Below are 16,173 nucleotides of genomic sequence, written 5' to 3'. Positions count from 1 at the left end.
GGGCTGTTTGTGTCTGGGTCCATGCGTGCACCTTGGTAATTCCTCTTTTCTCTCAGTAAGATTTTCCAGGCCTGTACTTGGAACAAAGCTTCTCCCTAGGCTGAGAACTTTTACAACTCTGACACTACTCCCTGTGCTGCACAGCTGGGGAGACAGCAGCCAGCAGGATAAATGCCCCCTGGGTGTGCCCTCATGTCTCATCCTCCCACCAAGACCTGATCACTGTGTTATGGGGCTGGATCCTTCCTGCAGTCTTTCCCCTGAAGGTTCCCACTGTCCAGCTCTCTTCACAAGAGGCTGGAACCAGGGCACCTGCACAAATGAAGATGTGAAGCCCCCCTTTACTGGAATGTTTGTGTAAGATCTCCAAGGGGAGTGCAGCACACACGCCCCTGCCCCCCACAGCACCTGGGTAAAATCTCATGTCCCAGCTGTAGAACACCCAGCCTCCCCCACCTCCTCTGCTCAGCTGAAGAGTCTCACCTCTCACTGAGGGCACTGTGGGTCTGGGCCTGGTGCAGTTAATTCACTAGCTTTGCTGGCCCTCAGAGTCGAGACAAGAGCCGTCAGGGTCTCCGTGGCAACTTCTGAACCTGAAAGAAAGAAAGGGAAACTCCAGATCCTGTTCCCATCCCAGTGTCCTTATCAATAATAAAGGAAGGAGGAGGATGCAGACAGCAGAAAAGCTCAATTGTTTCTAAATGGCACAGTTTCCATGTGGCAACACAGACTTAATTAAGTCTCTTTTATTATTATTAGAATACGAGTGCCTCATGGGTAGCAAACCGCTCTGAATCCCACTGGCATTGGCTTGTGAGCAGAAATGCAAGAGCCCCATCTACCCAGGAACACTTCCACCCCCAGATTGTGGGCCTCCCATCCTCTTTTCCTGCCCTTCAGGATGGTCCCAGGCAAAGCCCAGCATCATCTTTGAGTTTGAACCTCAGAAGATCCAAGTGTGAGCCACAGGCGCCCCTGCCGCAGCCCTGGCGACTCACACTGGCTACAGCGCAGCGCTAAGAATCCAGGAACCCAAGCTCCCACTGTGACTGGGACGAGTCGGGGGCCTCTGGCACATCAGTGTGGTCACATCAGTGAAAGGAAAGAGACCCATGATGCCCTAGACACCCCTGCTACATAGGCAGCCCTGGAGAAGCACACTTCACCCCTGCCCTGCTGTCCCTGGCCACAAAGCAGGTTAACAGCAGACACTTCATTCCAAGCACAGGCCTGCATAAGTCTGGAGGCCCGACATTCCCTGCGTTAACATCTCTGGCTCAGCCTCCAGGTCTGAAAGGGAGAAGCAGTGTCCTGCTCCCAGCTCAGACAGCCCCAGGAGTGCAAGTACCAAGGCAATTCCTCCCTTTGTAGGGTCCAGGTGGCACGCTTGGGCTGGGTCTGTGGGAGCAGTGTTGGGGGGATTCTTGGCTGTGCTGCGGACATCAGAGGAAGGCACACTATTTTTAAATCCCTCTGCCTACCCACTCCCCCTCCTTTCTCTGAAAGACACAGCTTTGTCCCACATTGATCGCGACAGGTTGGTTTTGTTTTTTGCAATCCAATGGAATGGAAAATAATTTAACAGCTTGTCCCCTACTATAATGGGACTTTCCCCCTTACTCCTAACTAGGAAGACCATCAATCACAGTGCTGAATGGAATACATCCACCCCATGACCTCAGTCATGCAGTTCCCCCACCCCCACCTGTGAATTATGGAGACCGCATCGCTCGGTGGGACAGGCTCAATGCTCCAGCTTCAAGCTGAAAGCAGAGATTTATCCCTGTGGCGGAATAGGGGGCAGAGGCCAGAAGATAAGTCACAGAAAAGCGGCAGGAGCCTCTCTCAAGGTCCTCCAAGGTTGGCTTGTTAAAAAGCAAGGAGAGGAGAAAAAAATGCCCGCAGTGGCGCAGCTCACAAATAACCCTCCAGCTTTCAAATACAAGAAAAGCTGAAAGGGAGCCTGGCACCTGGGATGGGCTCTGCAGCAATGCCAGCTAAGTTCACCCATGGAAACACCTGCTGCCAAGCACCTGGGCCACAGAACCTGTGAAATGGACAGCTCCCCAGGCACCCATCTCATCAGGGAGCCCAGGAAACAAACCAGGTCAGTGCTCATATGGGGGCTGTCACTTTCCATCTGGTGCAGTAGCGTGAGAGTCCCCATCTTGCCCTGCCTGCTGCAGTACTGGAGAAAGGGAAGAGAGAGGGAAGCAGCCCTTCAAACTCCAGCCAGGGGACAGATGCAAAGCGAGGGCAGGTGGAATCCAAACACCACGCACAGTACTGCCTCTGCCATCTCAGAGGAGATGCTAGCAGAGCAGCTCCCTTCTTCCCCAGAGCTGCACGGCTCACTCCCTGCCCCCGGCACTGCAAGGGCAAAGGGCAGGGTAATGGGAGCAGGGGTTGCCCTGGGTGGAAACTGTTCATCATGCACAGTACCAGCTGTTCAGCAGGCCCAGGAGAAGGCAGATCTCACTGACTGTGGCACCAACGGCAGCATCCCTCCCTCGGTGGTCATGCCCACCCCTCCTTCCTCAGAAGTCCCTGACACCACTGCCAGAGTAGAACTCACACCCCCAGGAATAGGCAGTGATCAGTTCTGTGGGATTCACCCTCACGGTCCGTAACAGGAGTAGGAGCAGTACGGCTGAAGCATGTGCTGCACCCCAATCCCTAACCAACTGTACCATGCGGGGGGCTGGTGAGATTCTTCCCTTCCTCCTCCCGCAGCAGCTGAGCTGTTGGCCTGGGCTGAGGCACCTCCCAGGAGACTGGCACAGTCCTGAAGGCCAGCGTGTGGCCTTGTCATAACCTATTTCCCAGATTTGGACCTTAGCGTCCAAAATATGGGGGTTAGCATGAAAACCTCCAAGCTTAGTTACCAGCTTGGACCTGGTAAAGCTGCCACCACCCAAAAAATTAGAGTGTTTTGGGGCACTCTGGTCCCCCCAAAAACCTTCCCTGGGGACCCCAAGACCCAAATTCCTTGAGTCTCACAACAAAGGGGAACAAACCATTTCCCTTCCCTTCTCCCTTCCAGGTGTTCCCTCCCTAGGTTCCTGGAGAGATACACAGAAGCAAGCTCCGTGAATCTAAACACAGGGATGCCACCCTCCCTGTTTCCAGTCCTGGAAACACAAGTACTTCCCTCTTCACCCGGAGGGTATGCAAAGTCAGGCTAGTAAATCTAACACACAGAGATTTTCCCCCCCGACTCCTTCCTCCCACCAATTCCCTGGTGAGTTGCAGACTTAATTCCCTGGAGTCCCCACTAAAGAAAAACTCCAACAGGTCTTAAAAAGAAAGCTTTATATAAAAAGAAAGCAAAAATACATAAAAATGGTCTCTCTGTATTAAGGTGACAAATATAGGGTCAATTGCTTAAAAGAAATATGAATAAACAACCTTATTCAAAAAGAATACAATTTAGAACACTCCAGCAATTACACACATGTAAATACAAAACAAAAAAAAAAACCATATAAACCACTGTCCTTTCTGTACTTACAACTGGGAAACAGAAGATTAGAAACAGGAGGTAGAAAAATCACTTCTCATAGCCGAGAGGGACAGACACAAGACAAAGAACAAAAGACTCACACACAAACTTCCCTCCACCCAGATTTGAAAAAGTCTTGTTTCCTGATTGGTCCTCTGGTCAGGTGTTTCAGGTTACTCCTTTCCAGCTGAAAGAGACATTAACCCTTAGCTATCTGTTTATGACAGGCCTGCTAGGCACAATCACGTTTCCTGTCTCAATAGACTCAGACTCATAGACTCTAGGACTGGATCAAATACTGTCTAGACCATCCCTGACAGACATTTATCTAACCTACTCTTAAATATCTCCAGAGATGGAGATTCCACAACCTCTGCCTGGGAACCGGAGGTAGCCTCAGGCTGTGGACGTTCCATATGGCCAGAGCAAAGCGACGCAGCCCCTAGCACCGGTCCTGGCCCAGCTCCCGGACAGAGGCAGTGGGACACGGAAGTGCTGGGCAGCAGAAGGGAACAAACTCGCTCTCCGCGTAGGGGCAGTTTTGCTCTTCGTGTCTCTCTCCATCACCAACTGCCTGGCTCCGTGCCCTCCCCGCCCCAGCTAGGGTGGGGTCTGGCTTGGGAAACAGCATTTATTTGGCTGCATAGCGAGTGGTGTTGGAAGCTGCTGGCAGACCGCCCCAGGATGCCTGCCCCATGCACTCTCCCATGCATCAACAGGCCCCCCCAGATCTGTTCCACACCACGCACAGCCAGAAACCCAAAGAAAGAATCATCACCCTTCCCCCAAGGCAACAAAACAGAGATGAGATGCTGAGGCCTCAGGGCTCTTCCGCACTCCAGGAGCCAAGGAGAGAAGGCCCCGGCCCTCTAGGGAGCCCGGAAGGAAGAGCCAGAGGCACAGGCCAAATGACAACAGGGATACGCCGTCAGGACCGGAGGGGAGCCTGGACAGAGATGCTGGCACTCGGGCTGGAAGTGGTAGGTCAGACACCAGAGCCACTGGAAAGAGCCTGCTCAGATGGTGACTCCAACAGAAGATGGCCAGACAGCTCGGCCACCTGAGGCCCCAGTCCTCCAGCCACCACCAAACTGGGGGCAGTTCTAGAATTCCCGCCCCCCCGGGCAGCAGCACGGAGCTTGCGATAGCAAAGGCAAGGCGGACACCATCCTGTTACCCCAGCGGCATGGCTCATCGGCTGCCATGACAGTCACAGCAGATTCCCATCAGCCACTCTAGTAACAGCTGTTTACAAAGTCATCAGCAAGTAAAATCCATCTGCCCAGTTATCATAAACAGATTGTTAAGGGTTAATGTCTCTTGTACCTGTAAAGGGTTACAAGCAGGGAACTGGATACCTGACCAGAAGACCAATCAGAAGACAAGATACTTTTAAATTTGGGTGGAGGGAAGTTTTTGTGTGTGTTCTTTGTCTGTTGTGCATTCTTCTCTCGGAGGGTCTGAGAGAGACCAGACATTACTACAGGCGCTCTAAGTTTCTTTTCTAATAGTAAGTAAAAACAGGCGGTTTAGGTTTTTTGATTGTTTTACTCTATTTGGAATTGTGGATCTGGCTGGTTAACTTTTATATGTGTAGTTGCTGGGAATATTTTGATTTGTATTGGTACTGGGGGGAAAGTCTCTTTCTGGTGTCTGTAAACTATAGGACCTGTAATATTTACATCTTGAAGTTACAGAGATAATTCTTTACTTTTTCCTTTCTTTTATTAAAAGATTTCTTTTTTTAGAGAACCTGATTGATTTTTTTTCCCCTTGTTTCCCTTGTGTTATTCCAGGGGATTGGGATAACTCACCAGGACGGGTGGGGGCGGAAGAGAGAGAATCTCTCTTTGTTTTCCTTGAATCTCTTTGCCTCTTGCTGGAAGGGAAGGGAGATGCTGCTCTGTATGGTGATTTAAGAGGTTGGATCAGTATCTCTCTGGATAGCCCAGGGAGGGAAATTCTGGGAGGGGGAAAGGTGGGGGAATGGTTTATTTCTCCTTGTTTTCAGAACCCAAGGGATCTGGGTTCTTGGGGTCCCCAGGGAAGGTTGGGGAGGTCAGAGTGCCCCAAAACACTATATTTTTGGGTGGTGGCAGCCTATCAGATCTAAGCTGGTAATTAAGCTTAGAGGATTCAGGTGCTAGTATCTCATTTTCTGAACTCTAAGGTTCAGATCTGAGAAGGAATGCTATGACACCAGTCCCAGAGAAAGCATTGTCTTGTCTGATCTGTACTCCTCACCAGCCGGGGAAGGAAACAATGGGCAGTACCTGCTGTAAGAGCATCCTTCTTCAGAGGGGTTAAAGCACTTTACACACAGCTGGCCTCCCGTTGAAAGACTGGGGAGTGCAGGGAGAGGGGAAGGGACTGGGCCGAAGTTATAGTCACTGGCAGAGCTTGAAATGGAACCCAGGAATCCTGGTTCTCTGTTCCCTGTTCTGACCATTAGTTAACACTGCCTCCAGCCAGCCTCCCCATGCTACATGCACTGGTTATTCACCAACCCGACAGGCTGCTCTTTCTCTCCTCATAGCTTGCTCCACCCCTACAGTGGTTTAATGCGAGAACAAAGCAGCAAATTCATGTATTTCTTCTCAGTTGTTCAAATCCCAGAACGTCCCCTGCCCTGCGACCCTGCTGCACAATTCAGTCCCCAGGTCTCTTCACCTGAACAGACTTGCTCCTGGAGGGAGCTGTGCCCACAGGGCCCTGCAGACAGGAGGGAGGCGGCAGGGAAGCCCCACTGGGCAGAGGGGTCAGTGGAGGGAACAGCTCTATCTTGATCCTGAAGCCGGTCTCTGCTTTACAATAACTAATTAACCAGAGTGAAAGGTTACGACAGGAACTCCCAACCCTTCTACCCCACATAGCCCTTTCCAAGCCCTCACTAATTAAAAACCATCTCCTGCTCATCATACACTGAGCTCAGTCATCCTTCCCTGCCTGGCAGCATCAGAATCCACCACTGTCACAGAACTCAGGGCAGATGCACCAAACAGCACCAGTCCTCTCCCGAATGTGCAATTACTGACTGAATAACCCTCACAAGCTCTGCCCAGGCCATAACACACGGGGGGTTGGACTGAAAGACGCAAACAGACCCTGGAATCCCCACTCCTGGATTTAGCACCAGGGAACCTGGATTCCTAACAAAACTCACCACTCAGCACAAGAAGAGTGGGTAGAGGAGGCTGCTGCCCTCCCGGGGATGAAGACCCTCATGAAGTTCTCCAGCACTGCAAGGCACAAAGCCAGCTACGCTGCAGAAAGTGTTAATGTTCCCATTCCACTGCAGAACACATGGCACACAACCCAGAGAAAGAACAAACCTGGGAAGTAACTTGGTACTAACAACAAAAAGCTCTGTCCTGCCCAAACTCACTGGAATTCCCCTTCACCTAACTACACCCCCTCCTTAGTCTGCCTACTCCTGATTAACATGCACATCACCAAAGCTCACTCCCTGCCCCACACACACTCCATGCCTCTCATCCAGCCCCCTTCACCAGATCCACCTTTGAAGTCAATTTGTCATGGCCCAATTTTCTAAATCACTCTGCAGAGCCCGTTTGCTGTTCTCCCTTAAATTAATCGGTTTGTGGCTCCTCTTCCCTCTCCCTCTGATTAATTTTAAGTTACAAGACACTAGCTCTGAGTTCAGAGTTACATGAGGATTCAATGGTTTGGGATTTTTAGAGGGTTTTCTGATCACCCATCAAGCTTTTCTTGTCAATATCTCACACAGGTGCTGTTAATCGCCAAGAAAACCACAAACCCATATGCTGGGCTCTGAGCTCACAGACAGCGTCGGGGTAAGAAGGTTCCATGCACATCACATACCAGCAAGTGCAGGGTTAGGGACACCTGGCACAGAACCGCTCTCCCAGACATTCTGCTAGCTGATACCGAGAACCCCAGGGCAGGAGTTCGTGCTGACAATAAAGAGGAACTCCACGGCCTTCCAGACACAGGGAAAGGCACCCAGAGACCACTTCACCTGAACGAGCACCGGGCAGCTAACCCCTATTTGAAAAAGCCGGTGGTAACAGCCCAATGGACGATGCGAAGAACTCTGGTAAATATGAGGGGACTACAGCAGTGGGGCCCAAACTTTTCCTCTCCCCCCACTCCCCCTGCCAGTAATGGAATGTGTCTGCTCACACACACACACCCTGGGCCCAGAGCGGGGTTGGGTGGCACTCTGTCCCAGCCCCTGCTGTGTCCCCCGCCGCATTCCTCTGCACCCCCCTAGGGTGGCCCACCCCACAGTTTGGGGACTGCTCTATCAAGTGTGCAGGGTTTTTTTTTTAATCAGAGTTCCAAGACTTGCTGCCGCCAGCTCGGCTCCCTGATGGCAAGCAGTGGAGTAAGGCACTGTCTGAGGGCATATCTACATGTAAAACGCAATAGTGGTGTAGCTGCACCACTGTAGCACTTCGGAGAACACCCTACCTATGCCGACAGGAGGGCTTCTCCCATCGGCGCAGCTGCTCCACCTCCCCAGGAGGCAGAAACTAGGTTGACAGGAGAATTCTCCCACGGACCTAACACTGTCCACATGGGGGTTAGGTCAATTTAACTGCGTCATTCAAGGGGGTGGATTTTTCACACTCCTAAGCAACATAGTTATACCAACCTAATTTTCTCGTGTAGACCAGGCCTTAGAAACACCTTGTCTTCAAGAGCTAGAGAGCCCACCACATCCCTAGATAAGCTGTTCCAATAGTCACCCTCCCTGTTAAAATGTACCCCTTATTTCTAATCTGACCTTGTTTAGCTTCAGGTTCCAGACACTGGTTCTCATTAGTTATCCAAAGACTCATGGTGCAGAACAGACCTACAAGCACCACTGTTAATGCTGGTCATGTTTAACACAGGGCCAAGTTTAAGGCACTGCTGCTTCACTCCTACTATGGCAATAAAGCTGCAAACCTTAAAACAGGATGAAATACAATAGGGTTATTTTTTCGGTGTCTTCCATGCTCTAATGCAAGCCCATGTGTGGGCAGTAAGGGTGGAGAATTGGGGCTGGGATGATCTGCACCAGCACCCTGTGAGCAGTGGGAGTCAGTTATCTCCAACAGGAGAGCATTTCATTAAAAAGGAGCAAATCTCCACCTATGCAGAAATGTGTTCAGACCCACCAGGAGGCCTCTGCCCACTGTGTACAAACACAGAGGAGCTGGAAGCTCATTGCCAAGCCTGGAGGTGCAGTTTCCTCTATGAACTTTTACTGCACAATAAAACATTGTGATTAGCTCTACAAACCGAAGCCAGCAGAACCCCAAGGAAGGGACAGAGATAAGGCAAGTCACTTGCAGCACTGGCAATCCCAAAATGGATCCAGCAATTGCTGGTAAGAAAGGGGAATTTGGGAGGTGCTGCATGGCCTGGGTTTGGTCTGGCTGTCCCATCTCTCTCTAACACAGACCAGGCCCCACCAGGACAGACAAAGGGAACGTTCCTGGAAAAATCTCTCACCCTTTTGTCCCAAGCAGTGAGTCAAAGTTTGGTGCTCTGGGAACGTTCCAGTCGGAAGCAGACTGATGCAGTTTTGTTTATTTGCAAGGAATGTACAAAGTGCTGCGTCTCTGAACTAGGGTTGCCAACCATCCCGGTTTCATTGGGAGTCTCCCGGAATCGGTCTCTATCTCCCGGAGGCTACTGAAGCGAAACCAGGAGATTTTAGGTTGCTAAAAGTCTGGCAGCGCAGCAAGGCTAAGGCAGGATCCCTGCCTGCCCTGGCCCTGCGCCGTTCCCAGAAGCAGGTGGCATGTCCCTGCAGCCCCTGGAGAGCGGGGCCAAGGAGTCTCTGCACGCAGCCTCCGCCCTGAGTGCCAACTCCACAGCTCCCATTGGCCGGGAGTTCACAGAGCCCCCTCATGCCCCTCCAGGGGCCCAGAGACACGACAGCCGCTTCCGAGAGCAGCACGGGGCCTGGGCAGGCAGGGAGCCTCCCTTAGCCTTGCTGCACCGCCAACCAGAAGCTGCCCAAGGTAAGTGCCACGAGGCTGGAGCTTGCCCCCCTCACCCCCTCCCACACCCCAGCCCTGAGCCTGCATCCCACACCCCCACCCCCTGCCCTGAGCCCCCTCCTGAATCCAAACTCCCTCCCAAAGCCTGCACCCTCACCCAGCCCTGAGCCCCCTCCTGGAGCCTGCATTGCACACCCCCTCGCACACCCCAAACCCTTGCTCTGGCCCTGAGCCCCCTCTTGCACCCCAACCCGGTGAAAGTGAGCGAGGGTGGGGAAGAGCGAGCAACAGGGAGGGGAGATGGAGTGAATGGGGCAGGGCCTCATGGAAGGGGCAGGGCAGGGGTGGGGCAAGGGTGTCTGGGTTTGTGTGATTAGACAGTTGGTTCCAGAGGGAACTAGGAACGAAAGGAGCAGTTTCTTAGCTTACAGCCCCAAGCCTCTTTTGCCAACACCTGCCCCAAAAGGTCTCTCTAGCTTTTTCCAGGTTCACACTGCTCACAGGCTCCTGCTCGGTTCTCTTGCCTCTTTTCGTCTACTTCCGTCTGTTCTTGTCATCGGTGACCTCAGTATGTGTGTGTTCTCTCACACTCCCCACACGCTTCCCCAATACAATACGCAGCACAGGCTGCTCACCTTTTCTCTTAGGAGTGGCTTCTGCTCACAGTTCTGTTAACTGAAGGGTAAATTCACACCTATCAACCTCAACTGGGTTTTAAGCCAACCCATAAGGAGGTTTCACCCAGTTCATAACCAATATTTTGCCAAGCCAGCCCAATGCTTTCTTTTTATTTACTTGTTTCACTTGAGATATCTTTGCCACACACACACACACCACACACACACTCTCATGCTGTAGGACAGGGGATAAGACTCACAAGAGGTGGTGACGACAGAGGAGGGGAATCTGTGGCTTGGATTTCACCATCACAATGGTGCTACTGAAAAGTTTCTTTAGAGCTGGGTAGGCACTGGAAGGGACAGTTGTGAACAGACTGTGAAGACAAATATGATGAGCAGTAAAGCGCGGGGGGGTGGGAGGGCGCTTTCAGCAGAAGGTCGCACTCCAAGTTTGCACAGCCCAAGATATGGTCACCTGCTCTGAGATCAGAAGCTGTTTCCCACTTATCTGTTCTGTGCCCGGTATCTGCATGACAGAACATGACATTTGGGTAATGGAATTTTGATGTTCAACAGAAGATATTTTCCTGAGTCTCACTTTACTTCACACGCGAGATGACCACAACCATCAGATGCCACTGAAGAATGCTAAAGAGTTTGAACTTTTACTTGACAGGAGTGGGGATACCTTTGTATTTAATTGTGAACTTGGCAGAATTATTACATATTTATTTCAGCCTTAAGCTACCCATCACAATGTCCCCTCTCCACCATGGCAGGTGCAGCTGGTAATCCGACAAGGATATCCAAGCACCAGTCTCTTCTAACTGAAGCCCAAGGCCGCCTGGCAGGCAGGCTGCCCTGTCCTTCGTCAGCAGCGCTACAGTTTGGGGATTGCAGAGACACTAAGTGGCCATCAGTTCCCACTCCCTGACCTCACACACATCCAAAGGGCTGGAGCTCAGCTATCAATGCGAGACACCACTGCCACGTGGCTTCACTGAGAGGAAGCATGGGTGGGTTTAGGCCATGGTGGCTCAGTCTCAGGGCTTGTCTACATCAGAAAGTTGCAGCGCTGGTGAGGGAGTTACAGCGCTGCAACTTAGGAGGTGTACACATCTGCAGGGCATCACCAGCGCTGCAACTCCCTGTTTGCAGCGCTGGCTGTACTCCCGTTTTGTCTCGGGTGTAGAGGATCCAGCGCTGGTGATCCAGCGCTGGTAATCCAATGTAAACACTTACCAGCGCTTTTCTTGACCTCCGTGGAAGGAGGAAGCCTCTGGTAATCAAGCTGGTCTCCTTTCCCGGTTTGCTCTCTCGTTCCCGGAACCCCGAGCAAGCAGGTCTCCTTCCCTGCGGTTTGCTGGGTGGCTCCGGGAACGCGAGAGCAAACCGCGGCGAAGCTGGTCTCCTTCCCCGGTTTGCTCTCTCGTTCCCGGAACCCCGAGCAAGCAGGTCTCCTTCCCTGCGGTTTGCTGGGTGGCTCCGGGAACGCGAGAGCAAACCGCGGCGAAGCTGGTCTCCTTTCCCGGTTTGCTCTCGCGTTCCCGGAACCCCCCTTGAAGCCGCCCAACAGCGCTGCAGTGTGGCCACATCTAACACCACTTGCAGCGCTGGTTGCTGTAAGTGTGGCCACTCTGCAGCGCTGGCCCTATACAGCTGTACTAATACAGCTGTAACAACCAGTGCTGCAAAATTTTAGATGTAGACATGGCCTCAGCTACCAAAGTCAAACCGGACAAGGGGGCAGAGTACACCAAGTGGCCACTGCCAGTCCAGAGCAAGCTCCCATCTGTGCTGGTGCTGCAGGACCCCACTTGTCCCAGTGCAAAGGGTGAAATGGGCCTAATGGGGGCCAACAGCTCCCCACTCTCCTGTCTCATGCAGCTGCCCCCAACCACTGTACCCTCCGCAACCCTGCTCCTGGAGATCATCGTCTGCACTCCTCCACAACAGTCTCGGCTTCCCCACAGCGTATGGGAACCCTGCTACAGATCCTGCTTACAGCAGGTTCATCCCAGCAACCCCCTCTCCACCACAGTGGGACTGCTCCTTGCTTCCCCTCTTTACCCCACTCCCTGGAGCCCCAGAACTGCTTCCAGGGTTGAGGGGTTGCATCTCAGACCCACGCCTCGCTGACCTTTGACTAAACACTCCAATACCACGTTAGGTTCCATGACTACAGCACCTGCCACAAGCCCATCCCGAGGGATGCCCAAAGCACGGGTGGAACAGAAAGCCCAGGAACAAGACCTGCCCACCCGCATCTCCAGTAGCCCATTGCCACTGCAGCCCTTGGGAGGAACATCCCTGCACCGGGAGGTGGCTGGGCTCTCCAGAGCTGCAAGATCGCTTTACTCCAATTATCCTGGACTTAGACAGCAGGGTTAAAATTGCCCCTCAGAATCCTTGCGTCTCAGTCCCAGATACACAACACCACCTCAGGGGGCAGCGATGCCACAGCACACACCTTCTGGGAGAAATGAAATCTAGACAGGGTTTCCTCACCCCACTCGCTCCAGGGACTCAGCAAGGCATCAGAGCCAAAGACTCTTTATCTCCCCTCTGGAGATGTACCCTCCCATTTGTGGCTGGTCTGAAATCCTGGTGCTGGTGGGCTCTGGTCTTCCCTGAATGGCTCTGCCCATCATTTCTGTGGCACCTGTTGGTCTTGTGAGGTCTCTATTAAAACAGCCTGAGGACCTCCCACCCCAAGGAGTGAAGGGTCACCCCACCCCAGGGCACTCTGACTGGACACGGGCCTGAGCCACGAAGCTGCTCTTCAGGGGGTGTTTGGGATTGTCCCCCCGCCCCCGTCCCCTCCCAGCGGCCTGGGCAGTTGGGAGTCTGCATGTATTTGGGCCCCGAGTTTGGTGAAACGCTCCGGCACAAGCCAGGCCCTCGTAACACCAGGCGGGGTTGGGGCTGCAAGCCTAGCAGGAGGGAACTGGAGCCCAGCACCACTACATATGCTCCCTTGTGCTAGGGATTCGCACCATGATTCCTTTAACCCTGGCCTGCTCTCGTGACTGCCCAGCCCTGCCTGTCAGCACTGCAGCATCCGGACCCTCTTCTCTGGGGACCACCATGCTCAGGCAAGAATATGGAGCCAGGGGCAGGTATCTAATCAGAGAGAACAGAGCCACCTGCCACCTCCAGGCCTCGTTCCCCGCCCTGTCCCCAAGGAGATGGAGGGTGCCACATCATACCCCGGCAGATGGCAAATGCCTGGCTGCCACAGCAGACAGAGCAAAGGTAAAGGAATCACCAGGGATTCAGTCTGACTGGCGTGCCCCAAGAGGAACGCCACGGGCAGAGCAGAAGGCAGGAGTCCTCTCTGTAGCTGTCATCACATGGCAGGAGCCTGTGATGCAAGCACAGGTGAAGGACGACGACAGACACAGCTGGGGGATGGGAACAAATGCCAGGGGAGGTATTAGGGCAACCATCAGATCTCCAGCAGAAGAATGGGAGGGTGCAGCAGATTTTCGTCCGCCGCCAGTTCTGGCAAGAGCGACTCCGGAGCACCCTCTCCCGAGAAAGGAAGTGACACCACTTCAGAAGACAGGAAGAGGACCCACAGAAACAGGAAGCCCATTTCCTGCAGAACAATCATGGAGAGCATCACGCCTCAGGACAGCACAATGAGAACACGCCCAGGCAAGCAGAGCCCTTCACGGAGGGAGGTAGTGGTGAAGCTCTGCTCACAGGAGATCATGGAGGCCAAGAAGATGGTTGCAGTGTATTTTTCTGCACAAGTGCATTAAGTATTCCACACAGCACATTTGCTGTAAATCACTTCCTATTCAGGCTCACTGCTGAGGGTCTCTGAAGGTCGATTTTCCATGGTTATGACAACAAAAAGTAAAATTGGGTCAAACCTGAAAGGTATTATCTTCCTCCAAGCTGCTAAATGCACAATAGTAATGAGGTTGGTTAAGCAATTCACCCACGGACTGCATTATTTGCTCTGACGATGTATGAACCAGTTAAATGAGCATGATAAGGCAGTTCTGCTTATTTCGCTCAACCAGCCACACAGAAGATCTGAGGTTCCAGGTCTCCCTATTCCAGCTAATAAAACAAACCCAGCAAACGTGCTGACAAAAGAGAATGGTGCACTCAAACAGCCCCAGGCCAGACTCCTTCCCACTTGACCCGTAGGAGAACCTTAAAAGCATCCGGCAGCTGAAATCTATTTGAAAAAAGAATCATACTTCCCCCTCCCCCTCTTCTTTCACTCCCCCCTTCCCCAAGCTCCTGATAAGAATGAATGAATCGAGCAGGATCCTATGCGGTAAGCAAGGCAGAGAAAGACTTAGAAAAAATTCAGCTTCCAGGGACAAGCTCACAAACTTGCCCAGCTCCCAGGGGTTCACTCCACATCATACTATTCGCTTTAGAAACTACAAATTCGTTTCACTGCCACCCACTCACCTGCCGGCACAACTTTAAAGGCTTCATCCAGAAGCACCAAATGAACTTGCCTTTTCAGGCTATTGCTAGTAACTTGCATCGGAGGAAGCAGTGGCATTTGGGGTCTGATGAATCTCAGGAAGTGGATTATGCTGCCTCCAGCTATTTCTGGACACAGGAGCAGCCTGTACCAGTTTGGAGGGCACAGGAAGGGTTCGAACACAGCTCTGTTGTGTCTATACAGTGTCCGGCCGCTGGGGCCATTCATCCCAACACAAACACTAAGAGTCGGGGCAGGGGAGTGGGCGCATTTATTCTTTATGGGAGTTTTTGGAGATCACCACTTATTAATCTAAATGTCACTGACAAACAAAGCCATGGCCCTTGAATCAACGTGATGTTTTATGAGTCCCATGTAAACAAAGAAAAAGAACATTTTAATTAATGTTCTACAACCCCCCAAAAAATAAGAGGGAACACCATGGAACTGTAATAAAAAGCATCTGTTAAAACGACATCAACAACTGACATGGGCTGAAGAGTGTATCTGTTGTCTAACATCTCTGTTTCCTTTAAAGGCCCTGACCTCAGTGCAAAGTGGACCGTGCTAGCTGTTCCTTAGTCTCAAGGTTACTGGATTACAAAGCAATGCCCCATCCATCTGTGCTAACTGGTACGGTCTTGGTGCCTGGAACAATTTTAAAGCTCAGTTTCCCACCATGAGCCGAAGTGGAGTGAGGCTGGGAGCCTGAAGGCTTTGGGTCTGAAGCAGTACCTCTCCCCTGGGAGCTGCTCCTGCTGTTGGACTCTGGCGTCTCTCTGATGGAATTACTGCTGAATTCCTGTATCGATCACCAAGAGGGCTGAAAGGGGAGGCAGCTCAGCTTTCTTGGAAGCTGGCTGGCTGCCTGAATCTGCGGGGCACTCTACCTTCCCACTGGGGCAGCCAGAAGCAACTCCAAAGAGTGCCAAGGGGTTGAGAAAAGGTTTGGCTCATACTGCCCCTGGAAGCTGAATCCCCCAGCAAGAAGCTTGAGTTGGGGTCAGCCAAGCACATTTCAGGGGGCAATTTCCCAGTGCTCTCTCTAGACAGCTGCTGGAGGGCAGGATGTTGGGGTACATGCCAGAACAGTGGGGGACACAGAGCTCCCCCATTAGGAGAAGGAAGATCCAGTCAGTACTGGAACCATCAGCCTGCTCAAAACAGGAATGCCTCCTGTTCTTCCCCTCTCCGGAAAGCAGCTGACAGGACAGAAGGACTGTGGACGGTTTATTCCCAACCAAAGAAAGTGTTTGGGGGGCCGGGGGGGGGCGCGGCGCGGAGAAAAAGCAAAAGCGACTCCCATTGCAAGCTGGCCTGGGGGTGAGAGCCGCTGCTTTGGGGCCATCCCCATCCCAGAGCGCGGAGGCTCACTGAGTGGGGGAGGAGGAAATGCACATTTGTGTAATAATGTAACATGCAGATCTGTGAAATAATGAGCTCTGTCTGCCACAGCAAATGATCAAATGGCCACAAGAGATGGCAACAGCCAGCTTAAATCACCCATGAGCAGGACCCAAATGACACATTAGGGAGACACATATACAGCCTATATTTTTTCCTGATGAGCCTGCTGGCAACTTGCCATGAGGAAGTAGCTGTGTGGAGAAACACCAG

General features: G+C 52.3%; 1 protein-coding gene across 17 annotated transcripts in view; it reads right to left on the bottom strand.

Moving 5' to 3' along the window:
• RBFOX3 (RNA binding fox-1 homolog 3) overlaps positions 1-16,173 on the bottom strand; it is a 414,255-nt gene that overhangs the window by 312,428 nt on the left and 85,654 nt on the right. For 16 of the 17 annotated variants that reach the window (XM_030534068.1, XM_030534069.1, XM_030534067.1 and 13 more), the window contains exon 2: positions 484-593. The exons of the other annotated variant lie outside the window; for it this stretch is intronic. The gene's annotated coding sequence lies outside the window, so the exon portion shown is untranslated. The remainder of the gene's footprint in view (positions 1-483; positions 594-16,173) is intronic. 17 annotated transcript variants of the gene reach the window in all.

The sequence above is a fragment of the Gopherus evgoodei genome, chromosome 15 (genome assembly GCF_007399415.2).
Source record: "Gopherus evgoodei ecotype Sinaloan lineage chromosome 15, rGopEvg1_v1.p, whole genome shotgun sequence".
Classification (NCBI taxonomy): domain Eukaryota; kingdom Metazoa; phylum Chordata; order Testudines; family Testudinidae; genus Gopherus; species Gopherus evgoodei.
The sequence above is the reverse complement of the archived record's forward strand: the minus strand, read 5'-3'. Positions and strand labels throughout refer to the sequence as shown.